The 12,544-nt window shown below is 48.8% G+C and overlaps 1 protein-coding gene and 1 pseudogene across 1 annotated transcript in view; both read left to right on the top strand.

Moving 5' to 3' along the window:
* CUTA (cutA divalent cation tolerance homolog) overlaps positions 1-12,544 on the top strand; it is a 162,139-nt gene that overhangs the window by 11,864 nt on the left and 137,731 nt on the right. The window lies entirely within an intron of this gene.
* LOC126953362 (uncharacterized) overlaps positions 470-12,544 on the top strand; it is a 102,738-nt pseudogene continuing 90,663 nt past the window's right edge.

Raw genomic sequence — 12,544 nt, 5'->3', positions numbered from 1 at the left:
CCAAAATCTACAGTCTTTCCAGTCCTGGGCACCCTGGTCTGTGTTTCTGACGCCCTTCCAGAACGGTCACATGCAAGTCCAAGAGAACTCGTGAGCTTTACTTTCACCCTTCTGGGGAGGGCTTGCCAAGCCCCTTTTCCCTCCACAAGGTCTTCAGAGTCTAGTACAAATGCAATCTTGGAAAAGGGAGAAGGCGGCGCTGCAGGCAGTGGTGGCTGGAAGGTGGTTGCTACCAGGCACCCCGCAGTGTACAGGAAAAGCTCACAGACAACATTTATAGAACACGTACTGTGTGCCAGGCTTTATGCTGAGAGTTCATCATCTGCCCAAATAATAGGTATGGAGACGGGAGTGGGGGTGCTCAAACTACTATTTACAGAAAAGGAAACGGGTGCTTTCTCAGTCACCCAAGTAGTGAAGACTTGCCACCAGGATACTGGCTCGAGTTTTACGTGGAGGCAGGAGGACAATGTGGGGCTTGCGAGCACAGTTTCAGGGGGCCCAGAGTGCAGGGTCGCCTCCGCCCCCGACCGATGCCATAGAGGCTAGAGGTGGGCGGTTGCCCGAGTCCAAGATGGCCGCCGCCGCCGCGAGCACGCAAGCGTGCCCTTCTTTGGGCGGGGCCTCCGGGGCGCACCCCCTCCAGTCTCTGGGCTTTGAACATCGTGTAGCATTGACCGGCGAACAGATCGTTGCATCGCTGGAAGAAAGGCAGGTGGGCTGTGGTTAGCCTACTCGTCTAAGGAGTTGCAACGCTAACCGGAAAGGCATGGGTGGGGCAGCCCAAAAAGTTTTGGCCTGCCCCGCCCCCCAACGCCCTCTATTCTGCTGCCAGGATGTTCTGAAACCAGGGGATGAGAAGTTGTTAGGTCGGACACAGCCAGCCAGGGGCTGCGAGGATAACGGGAGTGTAGGGGCTTTGCGGGTATTAGGGAAGAGAAACCAAAATAACTCATTTCTATCCAAATTGTGCGCTGCTTCTGAGGTTCTGGCTTGGTTTCCACCAAATACGTCTGGGTTCGTCACAGTCTGTGATGTCACTGAGCTGGAGCAGCCCGGCCAGGGAAAGGAGCGGTGTGCAGCTGTCACCTGCTTAGTTCTGCAGTTTCAGTATGGATACCCGCCCTTCCTTGCACACAACAGCCTCACATTCTCCCCACCCCCATCCTGCCGCTTTACCTTCACGTATTTGTTTTTACCTCCTCTGGAGAGTATATATTAGAGAGTCACCGAGTGTCCATCCAAACCCTTTCGTTTGAAAAAATCCTTCCTTAGCCTAAAATCACTCAGTATATTGAACAAATTATTATGACATAGTCACTTGAATGCATTAAAATAAATTTACATTTATTCATTAAACTTAAACCACCATATCCACTAGTTTTGTTTTTTTTGTTTTTGTTTTGTTTTTTTCACCTGTGACAAAAATGTGCCCCTCCTGCTCCAGTTGTATGCACTTCAGATGGGGAGGCCCCATTTTGTAAGATGCTTGTAAAATGTGGATTTAATTTTTTTTTTTTTTTTTTGAGACAGAGTCTTGCTCTGTCACCTAGGCTGGAGTGCAGTGGTGTGATCTTGGCTCACTACAACCTCTGCCTCCCAGGTTCAAGCGATTCTCCTGCCTTAGCTTCCCGAGTAGTTGGGACTACAGGCACATGCCACCATGCCAGGCTAATTTTTTTTTTTTTTTTTTTTTTGTATTTTTAGTAGAGATGGTGTTTCACCATTCTGGCCAGGCTGGTCTCAAACTCCTGACCCCGTGATCTGCCCACCTTGGCCTCCCAAAGTTCTAGGATTACAGGTGTGATCCACCGTGCCCGGCCCAAATGTGGATTTAATTCTATCTGAGCTGAACAGATAAAGATAATCATGATTTTTTGTGTGTGTGTGTGTATGTGTGCATGCATATGTGTATGTGTGTGTGTGTGTGTGTGTGTAGAGAGAGAAGGGAGTTATCGAAGGTTGCTGGAGGTGCCCAAAAGTCAGGAACCAGAATCAGCAAAACCCAGCTTCTCCTGGGGTGTGTTGAGCAGTTGCTGGACACGTTAAAAGTGAGCACTGGACTCCTAGGATATAAAAGTAAGATGTGAGGAAAGGGGATTCAGTTCACTAGATAATAATACAACAGGCCAGGCACGGTGGCTCATGCCTGTAATCCCAGCACTTTGGGAGGCCAAGTTGGGCAGATCACGAGGTCAGGAGTTTGAGACCAACCTGGTCAACATGGTGAAACCCCATCTCTACTAAAAATACAAAGATTAGCTGGGCGTGGTGGCGGGCACCTGTAATTCCAGCTGCTCGGGAGACTGAGGCAGGAGAATCACTTGAACCTGGGAGGCGGAAGTTGCAGTGACCTGAGATCGCACCACTGCCCTCCAGCCTGAAAAACAGAGTGAGACTCCATCTCAAAAAAAAAGAAAAAAAAGTCTGGGCGCGGTGACTTACTCCTGTAATCCCAGCACTTTGGGAGGCCGAGGCGGACAGATCACCTGAGGTCAGGAGTTTGAGATCAGCCTGGCCAACATAGAGAAACCCCATCTCTACTAAAAATACAAGAAATTAGCCGGGCATGGTGGTGCATGCCTCTAATTCCATCTACTCGGGAGGCTGAGGCAGGAGAATCGTTTGAACTTGGGAGGTGGAGGTTGCAGTGAGCTGAGATCGTGCCATTGCACTCCAGCCTGGGCAACAACAGCAAAACTCTGTCTCAAAAAAAAAAAAAAGTAGAGAGAAAGAACAAAAAGTAATGATCTGGCCTATTGAAGCAGATCCCTGGCATATTGTCTGAGTGATCCAGTGAAGGGGCACCCCACCCCCATTACCAAGATCAGGTGATGGACTAGCAGGCAAAAGCTGGACTTTTCTAGGAAAAGCCACTTCATAGCCGAAGAGATTGAAACCACACAATCTCCCTTTACCTGGAGTATGGAATTTGGCAGTGGACGTGGGCAGGCACCAAATGGATGCATGTGAGAGTGTGAACGTGCATGTGGCTAAGTGTGTATGTGGCATCTGGTGAGTAACATGTGAGTGGGCATCGGTTGTTGGAATCAAAGAATGAATCAATACATCTCTTAGCTCCATTTATCTCAGCTCTTCCTTTGCAATCTTGAAATCATTCCTGGTGTCCAATGTCACAATTTGTTCCGAACAGCTTTGGCTAAGGACACACTGAAGGCTCCACTGAACCTTGAGGCGAACCTACTCTGCGAAGTTCATGGCACAGACTTTTGTGATGGTTGACTGTGTGGGACTGGGCTTACCAACCTTCTCATGTTCTAACCTGACCTGCTCTGACCTGACCTCTGACTCCACTGAGGGCAGCTTATCCAATTCATTTCCAGTGGATGGTTAGGCTTCCTCAAGAGTGTGAATATTTTCTTGCTAAAGTCTCAGGTGGGCCATACTGAGGAAAGGCAAGATGAATTTGGCATGTCTGGTGTCTGAAATTTGGAAGCTGTGAATCAGAGTACAAGAGGCACTTAGATGACAGTTACCATGTCTGCTTAAAAAAACAAAACAAAATAAAACAAAAAAAAACAGATTTGCAGGTACCTAAATAACACTACTACCAGGCTATGTGTGAGAAGGGCTGTGGGCAGGTTAAAAGCTGAGCGCTAGCCTAGTAAGGGCCTGGGGGATCCTCCTGGTTGTGATGCCTAGTGGAATGGGTGAGTGTCTTTATTTATTTATTTATTTGTTTGTTTATTTATTTATTTATTTTTGAGATGGAGTCTCACTCTGTTGCCCAGGCTGGAGTACAGTGGCACAATCTCAGTTCTCTACAACTTCTGCCTCCTGGGTTCAAGCGATTCTCCTGCCTCAGTCTTCAGCTGGGATTACAGGCTCATGCCACCACTCCCGGCTAAATTTTTGTATTTTTAGTAGAAACGGGGTTTTGTCATGTTGGCCAGGCCGGTCTCGAACCCTTGACCTCAAATGATCTGCCCCTCAGCTTCCCAAAGTGCTAGGATTATAGGCATGAGCCACTGCACCCGGCCAGGTGAGTGTCTTAACACGACTTTCATTCTGGGTGGCCTGCAGAATAGGCTAACTAGGAATAGCCCTTCCTTCTCCTGGCTAGAGGGGGCACATCCATGCTCAGTTCACCAGGCTGGGGATTCTTTGGAGTATTCAATGCATGCTTCTCCCTCTCCCCAGCCCCCTCCACCAGTGGGAGACACTGCGATGTCCACAGGCCTAGGATGTTCAAACGCTGGTGTTCTCAGACCGCTCCAGTAATGGGCCTGGCACCCCAAATCTAGATTGCATGGTGCCAAGCAGCCTGGTGTACCTCCACTGACAAAGTTGCTTTTTCATGCCAGCTCTACACAAAGATGGCAGGAAGCCCCTCCCACTGGAATGCACACTGGAAGAGCACCCAGCTGCTCTGGCTCAGGAGCCCTCCCCCCCTCGTCCCAAACCCCTGCCCCCTGCAGGGTGGGAAGTGTGAAGAGAGGAGGGTCAGGGAACCCATACTGCTTCTCTTGCTGATTTGTTGTTTTCTCTTCCACCAATAAAGCCTATTCCCAGGCTGTGTCACGCTGTGGAATTTGTCTCAAACCCAGGTACCCGATGGAGAGACCCAGAAGGGTGCTGTCCAGTGGGAAAAATAACTTATAGAGGGTAGAGGAGGGAGAGCAGGGAGCACACAGGGTTGGGCAGGGAGGATGCAGGTCCGTGCCTCACATGAATTTCTCTTCCTTGCCGCTCACCAGTCTCCAAAGCCGCTGTGCCTCCCTCTGCTCATGGCCACCCTGAGTCAGAGGCCGCTCCTGTAGACGGTCACTCCTCAGCTCCCCATCTCTGCCTTCTCATTGCCACTGCCAAGGCTGTGGGGTGTATTTTCAACTTCTAGATTTTTTGGTCATGGCCCTGCCTTAGGTCCCACCCAGCTCAAATTGTCCCCAGCACACCACCACCACCACCAAACTGGTTTCACAAAACATTGTCTTGATCCCCACTGAAAATCCATGAGGTACGTGATATTCATTACATTCACCTCCTTCTTGCTCATCCCTGGTGGGAGCACAGGTGTGTTGAAGGGTCTGCCCTCAGGCAGCTTACATAGCCACAGAGGAGGAGGCATTAAGCAGTTATCTGAATGGGACGCAGGGAATTTGGTGCCCCAGAAAAAATATGCCAGGTTGGCCTGGTCTGGGGGCACCCAGGGAGGATTTTCAGAGGAGGGGACACATAAATCTTTCCTTGAACAAACTCAACATATTCAGGCAGGCACTCAAGGCCTTCTCAGTGGCTTTCCATACTTTTTTCTGACTCCTGCCTTTGCTACAGCCAGATGGTCCAGGCACCACTCTGAGCTCTCCCGAGCTCCTTCCACCTCTCCCCTCCTCTCAACCCACAGGACATTTTACAGGATCTGCTTCTCACCTGAAATATCTCCTCCCACTCATCTCCTTTCTGTTTCAATGTGCTTTCCCATTTCTTAACATCCAGTGCTAATTCCCTGTGGGTCAGTCTCTCCCCTTCTCACCACCAATGGTCCTTGGGATCTGATCTACTCATTGGCCAGTTAAGGGCCTTGTTGAGTTGGAAAGAGCATTTCATTTATTAAATAAAAATTATAGAAAGCCATCAGCCTAGGCAACACAGTGAGACCCCCCTTCTCTACCGGAAAAAAAAAAAAAAATTAGCCAAACATGGTGGCGCAAGCCTGTAGTCCTAGCTAGGACTAAGGGGGAGGATGGCTTGAGCCCAGGAGTTCAAGGCTGCAATAAGCCATGATTACACCACTGCACTCCAGCCTGGGGGACAGAATGAGACAAATGAAGGAAGGGAGGGAAGGAAGGGATGAAGGGAGGAAGGGATGAAGGGAAGAAGGGGGGAAGGAGGGAGGAAGGGAGGGGGAAGGAGGGAGGGAGGGAGGGGGGAGGGAGGGAGGGAGGGGGGAGGGGGGAGGGAGGGGGGAAGGGGGGAAGGTGGGAGGGAGGGAGCGAGAGAAGGAAAGGAAAGGGAAAGGGAAAGGAAGGGAAGGAAAGGAAGAAGGAACACACTAGGCCAAAACAGATAGAACTAAACTCAAGATGGAGTCAGCCATGCTAAACCAAGTTGTTATCCGACCTTCTGAAAAATGAGAGAGAAATAACAGCCAATTTCTCAAAAAGATCAGTTTAAATCTTTAATCACATGATAATGAAGTTCTCTCTGTTTTAATCCTTAAACAAAAACAAAGGATTAAAGAAACTGAAGAAATCTGATGTTAACTAACCAGTTGTTTTGCTCCCCTTTCCCCACCTTGCAAGAAAAAAATGACTTTGAAGTCTGGGTGTGGTGGCTCACACCTATAATTCCAGCACTTTGGGAGGCTGAGGTGGGAGGATTGCTTGAGGTCAGGAGTTTGAGACCAGACTGGGCAACAAAGCAAGACCCTGTCTCTAAGAAAAAGAAAAAGAAAGCCAGGTACAGTGACTGACGCCTGTAATCCCAGCACTTTGGGAAGCCAAGGTGGGCGGATCACCTAAGGTTAGGAGTTTAAGACCAGCCTGGCCAACATGGAGGAACCCCGTCTCTACTAAAAATACAAAATTAGCTGGGTGTGGTGGCGCATGCCTGTAATTCCAGCTACTTGAGAGGCTGAGGCAGGAGAATCGCTTGAACCCAGTGAGCTGAGATCGCATCACTGCACTCCAGCCTGGGTGACAGAGTGAGGCTCCATCTCAAAACAAACAAACAAAAAAAATTTGCACGGTGTGGTGGCACGCGCCTGAGGTCCCAGCTACTCAAGAGGTGGAGGTGGGAGGATTGCTTGAACCCAGGAAGCAGAGGTTGAAGTGAGTCATGATCGCACCACTGCACTCCAGCCTGGGTGACAGAGTAAGACCCTGTTTCGGAAAAAAAAGAAGGAAAAAGAAAATATTTAGGCACTTTATTTTTTACTATGTGTGCCTGCTACTGCACTATACTCTTTATTTATTTTACCTTATTTAATTTTCACAAGTGTTTGGAGTATGCCCATTTAGCAGATAAAGAAAATGAAGTTTAGCTGTGCAGGGTGGTGGCTCCGAATCCCAGCTACTTGGAGGCTGAGGTGGAAGGTTCACTTGAGTGAGCGTGGGAGGTTGAGGCTGCAGTGAGTTGCGATCCAGCCATTGCACTCCAGCCTGGGCAATGGAGTGAGACCCTGTCTCAAAAAAAAAAAAAAAAAAAGAAAGGCGTGAAGAGGCGGAAAGCCGAGATCGCGCCACTGCAAGCCTGGGCTGGGCGACAGAGCGAACTCCGTCTCAAAAAAAAAAAAAAAGAAAAAAAAAATAAAATAAAATAATAAGAAAAGACACTGTCCGGAAAAAAAACTTTGCAGTCAGCTGAGGGTTGTTTAGGATAAACTCAGCTGGAACAAGTCAGCTTTCTTCCATGTGTCTTTCACGTCCCTTCAGCAGGTCAACCTGGGAATGTTTCGGGTGTGTTCTCATGGTGATCACAGAGAAGCAAGAGAAGAAGCAGAAACACAGGGAGTTTTTCTTTTTCTTTTTTTGAGACAGTTTCGCTCTTGTTGCCCAGGCTGGAGTACAGTGGCGCGATTTCGGTTCACCGCGACCTCCACCTTCCGGGTTCAAACGAATCTTTTGCCTCAGCCTCCCGAGTTGCTGGGATTACAGGCATGCGCCACCATGCCTGGCTAATTTTTTTGTATTTTTAGTAGAGACAGGGTTTCTCCATGTTGGTCAGGCTGGTCTCCAACTCCCGACCTCAGGTGATCCGCCCACCTCGGCCTCCCAAAATGCTGAGATTACAGACATGAACTACTGTGCCCGGCCAGTTTTTCAAACCTCTACATGTGTCAGGACAGCCGACATCATAATGACTAAAGCAAGTCACATGGCCAAGCTCAGATTCTTCAAGAGGGCAGGGAAATAGGCTCTGCTTCTATTTTGAAAGAAATTGCAAATTCACTGGGCAAAGAGTGTGTGGAGACAGGAGGGGTGAAGACTTGGAGCCACCGATGCAATCAATGTACCACAGTCTGCCTCTGGCCACAGGTTTTTTTGTTTTTGTTTTTGTTTTCCGAGACAGAGTCTCACTCTGTTGCCCAGGCTGGAGTGCCATGGCAGCATCACAGCTTACTGCAGCCTCGAACTCCTGGGTTCAAGTGATCCTTCCACTTCAGCCGCCTGAGTAGCTGGGACCACAAGTGGGTGCCACCACACCCAGCTAATTTTTTATTTAAATCTTTTGTAGAGACAAAGTTCTCTATAAAATGTTGCCCAGGCTGGTCTCAAACTCCTGGCCTCAAGCGATCCTCCTGCCTCCATCTTGCAAAGTGCTGGGATTACAGGCATGAGCCACCTCACCTGGCCTCTCTAGACACAATTACTTATGTTTTCTCTATATGCAAAATATGCTCATTCCCTGTTCCAGGACCCCCAAAAGACTCATCCAATCCTGACATTAGGCTGAAAGTCCAGGATCTTGTGATCTATATCAGGTCTAGATGTGGTACTTTTTTTGTTGTTTTTGAGACGGAGCCTTGCTTTGTTGCCCAGGCTGGAGTGCAATGGCGCAATCTCAGCTCACTGCAGTCTCCACCTCCCAGGTTCAAGTGATTCTCCTGCCTCAGCCTCCCAAGTAGCTGAGATTACAGGCGCCCACCACCATGCCCAGCTAATTTTGTATTTTTAGTATTTTCACCATGTTGGTCAGGCTGGTCTCGAACTCCTGACCTCAGGTGATCCACCCCGCCTCGGCCTCCCAAATGCTGGGATTACAGGCGTGAGCCACCTTGCCCGGCCGAGGCAGCCTTTGATGGTGGCTGAAATGCTTTCTCAGCTTGTTTCCTCCTGATGGAAAGTAGGCAGCCCAGAGGTCTTTGTACAGTTTGAACAGTCTCAGTCCCTTTGTGTCTAGATTAGCAGTGCGGTTGTGGGTGTAATATCCTTAAAAACTTTGGAGTTTTAATTATATCTGTATGATTAGAGTCTACCTTATGCATCAAGAACCACACCCCACATTTTCTCGAGATATGTTTCTTTGTTGACTTAGTCTCCACTAACTGGCTATCAACTAATTGTGTGAGGGTGCTGTGGGAGTCGTGCCTTTAAAATTCACAGAAGTCTTTTTGTCAATCAGAGGGTCTACTAGGCGTTGTCTTGATTTTCCCAGAGGATTTAACAGTCCTCAGCCATGCCCTAGAACGCATTTCTTACTCTGATAATCTTTGACTGGGCTAAGAGGCTAGAAATGAGAAATAAATTTTCTCTTGAGACGGAGTCTTGCTCTGTCACCCAGGCTGAAGTACACTGGCAAGATCTCAGCTCACTGTAACCTCCACTTCCCAGGTTCAAGTGATTATCCTACCTCAACCTTCTGAGTAGCTGGGACTACAGGCATGTGCCACCACACCCAGCTGATTTTTGTATTTTTAATAGAGACAGGGTTTCATCATGTTGGCCAGGCTGTTCTCGAACTCCTGACCTCAAGTTATCTGCCTGCCTCAGCCTCCCAAAGTGCTGGGATTACAGGTGTGAATTACCAGGCCCAGCAGAGAAAACATTTTACTTTTCCAACCCAGAAAATGCTGCACCCTCCACATTTCCTCTGAATTCAGCTCACAAATTGACTAGTTCATCTCTTTAGCTCATCTCTTTTTTTTTTTTTTTTTTTTTTTTTTTTGAGACGGAGTCTCATGCTCTTGCCCAGGCTGGAGTGCAGTGGCGCGATCTCGGCTCACTGCAAGCTCCGCCTCCCGGGTTCCCGCCATTCTCCTGCCTCAGCCTCCTGAGTAGCTGGGACTACAGGCGCCCGCCACTGCGCCCGGCTAATTTTTTGTATTTTTAGTAGAGACGGGGTTTCACTGTGGTCTCGATCTCCTGACCTTGTGATCCGCCCGCCTTGGCCTCCCAAAGTGCTGGGATTACAGGCTTGAGCCACCGCGCCCGGCCAGCTCATCTCTTATAAAAATTTTTTTTGAGACAGGGTCACCCAGGCTGGAGTACAGTGGCATGATCATGGTTCACTGCAGCCTTGACCTCCCAGGCTCAAGTAATCCTCCCACCTCAGCCTCTGGAGTAGCTGGAACCACAGGAACCTGCCAGCATGCCTGGCTAATTTTTAAAATTTTTTGTAGAGATGAGAGCTATCTATGTGGGCCAGGCTAGTCTCGAACTCCTAGCCTCAAAGGATCCTCCTGCCTTGGCCTCCATAAGTGTTGGGATTACAGGCATGAGCCATGCATCCAGCTTAGAAAACTTTATCAAGGGCCAGATGTGGCTCATGCCTGTAATCCCAGCATTTTGGGAGGCCCAAGAGGGTGGATCACCTGAGGTCAGGAGTTTGAGACCAGCCTGGCCAACATGGTGGAACCCTGTCTCTACTAAAAAAATACAAAAATTAACTGGGTGTGGTGGCAGGTACCTGTAATCCCAGCTACTCGGGAAGCTGTGGCAGGAGAATCACTTGAACACGAGAGGCAGAGGTTACACTGAGCCGAGATCGCGCCACTGCACTCCAGCCCGGGCAACAGAGCAAGACTGTGTCAAAAAAAAAAAGAAAGAAAGAAAGAAAGAAAGAAAACTTTATCAAACACAGATAGTAAAAGCCAACTGACACTTTCAACATTCTGCTTGGAGATTTCTTTGCTCAAATCTGCAAGTTCGTTTGGTATAATTTCTCCTTCCTTCCTTCCTTCCTTCCTTCCTTCCTTCCTTCCTTCCTTCCTTCCTTCCCTTCCCTTCCCTCCCTCCCTCCCCCCTCCCTCCCTCCCCTCCTTCCTTCCTTCCTTCCTTCCTTCCTTCCTTCCTTCCTTCCTTCCTTCCTTCCTTCCTTCCTTCCTTCCTTCCTTCCTTCTTGACAGAGTTGTGCTCTTGTTGACCAGGCTGAAGTGTGCAATGGCACGATCTCGGCTCACCGCAACCTCCGTCCCCTGGGTTCAAGTGATTCTCCTACCTCAGCCTCCTAAGTAGTTGGGATTACAGGCATGAGCTGCCACCATGCATGGCTAATTTTTTGTATTTTATTAGAGACAGGGTTTCCCCATGTCGCTCAGGGTAGTCTCAAACTCCTGAGCTCAGGCAATTCGCCCACTTCGGCCTTCCAAAGTGCTGGGATTACAGGTGTAAGCCACCGTGCCCAGCCACTGATGTTGTTTTTGAGACCGGGTCTCATTCTGTCGCCCAGGCTGGAGTTTCAGTGGCATTATCTTGGCTCACTGCAACCTCTGCCTCTGAGGCTCAAGTGATCCTCCTGTCTCAGCCTCCCCAGTAGCTAGGACCACAGGTCCCAGGCGCCATCACCCCTGGCTAATTTGTGTATATTTTGTAGAGACAGGGTTTCATCATGTTTCCCACGCTTGAAATTGCCTTTGTAAAAAAAAATTGAGCACAAGGTTAGATTATGGTTTGGGAGTCACGCAGCCAGAGGTTACAAGGTTTGTAACTTTCTCAATTGCTCCTATAGATAATGTTACTATTTTAAATCCCAGGACTAGTGCTTGAGGTGTTTTTCAGACCCTGCATTCTGATGGACCAGCTGACACCACCCAAACCAGTAACCTTTACCAATAAACTGACACAGTAGGTCTCTGACCCCCATAGGAACTGACTCAGCACAAGACGACAGCTTTGACCCCCTATGACTTTATTCCCAATCCAACCAATCAGCATTTCCCATTCCCTAGCCCCCTCCCCACCAAACTATGCTTACAAATCTCTGGATTCCAAATTCTCAGGGAAGCAGATTTGAGAAACATCTTTCATCCTTCAGCTTGGCTGGTCCTGTGATTCTTAAACTTTCTCTACTGCAATTCCTGGTGTTCTCAGTGTTTGGCTTTTCTGGGCAGCAGGCAGGAAGAACCCAGGTGGGCAATTACAATGGTCTAAAACAACCATTCATGATTTCTCCCAGCCAATGTCAACTGAGCAGTTCTGCTGACTGTGCTTGCTCATGTATCTTTTTTTTTTCTCTTTTTGAGACGGAGTTTTGCTCTTGTTGCCCAGGCTGGAGTGCAATGGTGTGATCTCGGCTCGCTGCAACCTTTGCCTCCTGGGTTCAAGCAATTCTCCTGCCTCAGCCTCCCAAGTAGCTGAGATTAAAGCCACCAGATGTGGCTAATTTTGTATTTTTAGTAGAGACAGGGTTTCCCCATGTTGGTCAGGCTGCTCTTGAACCTCAGGTGATCCACCCGCCTTGGCCTTCCAAAGTGCTGAGATTACAGGCATGAGCCACCGTGCCTGGCCGTGCTCATGCATCTTTAATCAGGTGTTTGAGGACTCCCTGGGACCTGGCTGGTATAGGATGGCCTCCCCTGCACAGCTGGGGTTCCCTCCATGTGTCTCTCTCACATCCCTCCAGCTAGCTGGCCCAGATATGACTCAGGTTAGACTGAGCATGTTTTCATGACAATTGCAGGCAAGCAGGAGAGGAAGTGCAGACAAGTGCAAACACGAAAGCACATGTTTAGTCATCTGCTGGCACCAAACCTGCTAGCATTCTTTCTGAGCAGAGTCAGAAAAAAATATTTAATAAAAATAAAAAATAAATAGAAATAATGGGCTGGGCATGGTGATTGCGCCTGTAATCCCAGCACTTTGGG

The sequence above is a fragment of the Macaca thibetana genome, chromosome 4, assembly GCF_024542745.1.
Source record: "Macaca thibetana thibetana isolate TM-01 chromosome 4, ASM2454274v1, whole genome shotgun sequence".
NCBI lineage: Eukaryota > Metazoa > Chordata > Mammalia > Primates > Cercopithecidae > Macaca > Macaca thibetana.
This window is presented reverse-complemented; position numbering and strand designations above follow the sequence as displayed.